The 2,402-nt window shown below is 39.1% G+C and overlaps 1 long non-coding RNA gene across 1 annotated transcript; it reads left to right on the top strand.

The window, feature by feature from the left end:
• Positions 1 to 6: 6 nt before the first annotated feature.
• On the top strand, positions 7 to 2,402 carry LOC108355386 (uncharacterized). The gene is made up of 3 exons (XR_001846546.1): positions 7 to 105; positions 2,159 to 2,283; positions 2,348 to 2,402. It is a non-coding gene; the product is annotated as an uncharacterized LOC108355386 (long non-coding RNA).

Below are 2,402 nucleotides of genomic sequence, written 5' to 3'. Positions count from 1 at the left end.
GCTCCAATACTGTACTGAGTCGCGAAAGCTATGAACGAAATGGTGGAATAGGCGGCACGAGGAGTGCAGCTAACGGCAATCAGGAAACAAAGCAGGTCGATGTGGGTGAGTGAAAAGTGTCTAGAAATTTTTGATAAAATATTCACAAAGCATTTTGTTGAGGGGAAAATGATTAGCGAGTTAATTAGAAACTCTTAAAATTTTTCGAAAAACTTCCAAATACATAGATACTTTATGGCAATAATCACTATTTGAAGCTCTTCTAACCTCGCCAGAACCAATGCCTATGCCATTAACAAAAGCTACTTCAAAGTTACTATAAAGTGCGCTACAGCCCATCTGTAAAGTCCTCTAGAGTATTTTAACGCAAACGCTTTCTGTCGACTTCATGAAATAGGGTGATTATTTTGACATAAGTAAACAATAATTCGAGGGAGCAAAGCATTGTGTTTGACTCGCAAACGCGCCATGAATATTTTCCAACTATCGAGCTGAGGATGATGGTTTGTTAATATTTTTTGAGAGACTTTATTAAGACTTTTAAAATTTGGAAAGCTTTTCCCCTGCCATTAGTTATTTTTCAATGACACGATGACCTTCGGAAAGAGTCACCATCATCAAGCATTGTCTCCAGTTCACTCGGCAGGAAAGACGAGTATTTTTGTCTTGAAAATTTTATATAGTGGATAAGAGTTTCGGCGTCTAGCAATGCAGCCAACTCACTCACGCCTTCTCACCCAAATTTTTTGCAGAACTTTATAGCTCAACCAACCACTGACGCAAAACCGTAGACCATGTCAGCTGACACGACCTATCGCATCGTGTTAACGAAAACTTACAACTAGTGAGGTTGTCGTTGCTTCTCTCTCCCTCTATCAACAGCGATTTAATATGTTCATACGGACGGCAGGTACGGAACGGCGTTCCGGAAGTTAGGAGCGAAACTTCTAAGCAGGAAGCTAGTGAAATTGGCGAAAAGCTAAATTTTTTTCAGTGAAAGAGACAAAAATCATTTTTTTAATAGAAGGCTGTTTTTTATCATTTGGTGATTAGCTAAATTATACGCAAGTAAACCAAAGCACGTACAAAACTTTATCAGATTTTACAAATTTAGCAAAAATTCTTCGGGTACAATCTTGCAGCTTCTCACAAAGACAGAACCTGATTTAATCTCTTATTTGTACTCTCATTTGCCAGAGATCCGAGTACGGAAACGCAAAATCTTGCAACTTCTGGCGTATTGTGAACTCAATTAAAAATTGCACTCACTTTTAAAAAAGCATAGGTCAAAGTATTTAAATCAAATTGATTCAGTAATTCCAAACACATAACTGCCGGTATTCTAAGTTTTAGATCGAAAAGTGCCTTAAGAAATTTTCTAGCTGTATGGATCCGTCGGGACGACCAGTTACGATTGTGCCAAGTGATCATACACCGTTAATTTCCGCTTGGCTGTCAGAGTAGATATTTACTCTTCTGCTCGGTATTACAATAGCTCGCAGCCAGTCAACTTTCTCCATTATAGCGGCAACCTCTATTTAAAATACACTGCGAAGAGCCAGAAGCATAAGCTTGAGATCAACAGAGACTTTCTAACAGAACAGACCTTTCCAATTCTACCATACATCTACTTGTCCACGACCGTGGCTGCCAGCATAGCTTCTTGTCCAGTACCACATTCAAATAATCGACACTACAAGAGAGCAAAATAGTAACGCCATCGATCGTGGAAAGATATTTAATAATTATAACCTGGCAAAGTAGCAGGTCCGCAGTTAACAGACGAATTTGGAATTATATCATATAGCGTGTCCGGAGTCATTCCTGTGACGGTGAGTGCCACTTCGGAGCTCTCATGTGATTTTCGCATAACCTTAGTCGTGGTTTTCAGTGCTTTAAGTCACTACTTAATATTAACTCTACGACGACGTTATTTAAATATTTCATATGTAAGTAGATTCCCAACTACAGCGAAAATATACCCTTGAGATCCGATAACCACAGTCGTTATGTTCAACATAAGAGTAAGCACTTTTTGGTCTCTGGGAGGGTTTCCATTCTTTGTCGATATCCTTCCCTCACAATTTTAATATTACGAGTATCTCAGAGACTATATTTTGCAAAACCCATTTAAATTCTTTATTTCTATTAAATAAAGGACAACCCCGTCCCACTACGGCGCCTGCTCAGTGTAGCATAACGCGAAACTCCTCGGAGGAAAGTGAAGGCGTAGATGAAGAAAAACTATATTTGGATCGCTCAACATCAGAGAAGGGTAATAGGGTAAGTGCCAACAAACAGACGGCAGTGCACTTAAATTAGTAACATACATTTTTTGCATTTGCAGTTTAAGGACATTAATACCTGTTCAAGCAAAACATCCTCACCAGGCAGCTCCATAA

This window comes from Rhagoletis zephyria, unplaced genomic scaffold (assembly GCF_001687245.7).
Source record: "Rhagoletis zephyria isolate East Lansing unplaced genomic scaffold, Rhagoletis_zephyria_1.1 Rzeph_scaffold_45151, whole genome shotgun sequence".
Classification (NCBI taxonomy): domain Eukaryota; kingdom Metazoa; phylum Arthropoda; class Insecta; order Diptera; family Tephritidae; genus Rhagoletis; species Rhagoletis zephyria.
The sequence above is the reverse complement of the archived record's forward strand: the minus strand, read 5'-3'. Positions and strand labels throughout refer to the sequence as shown.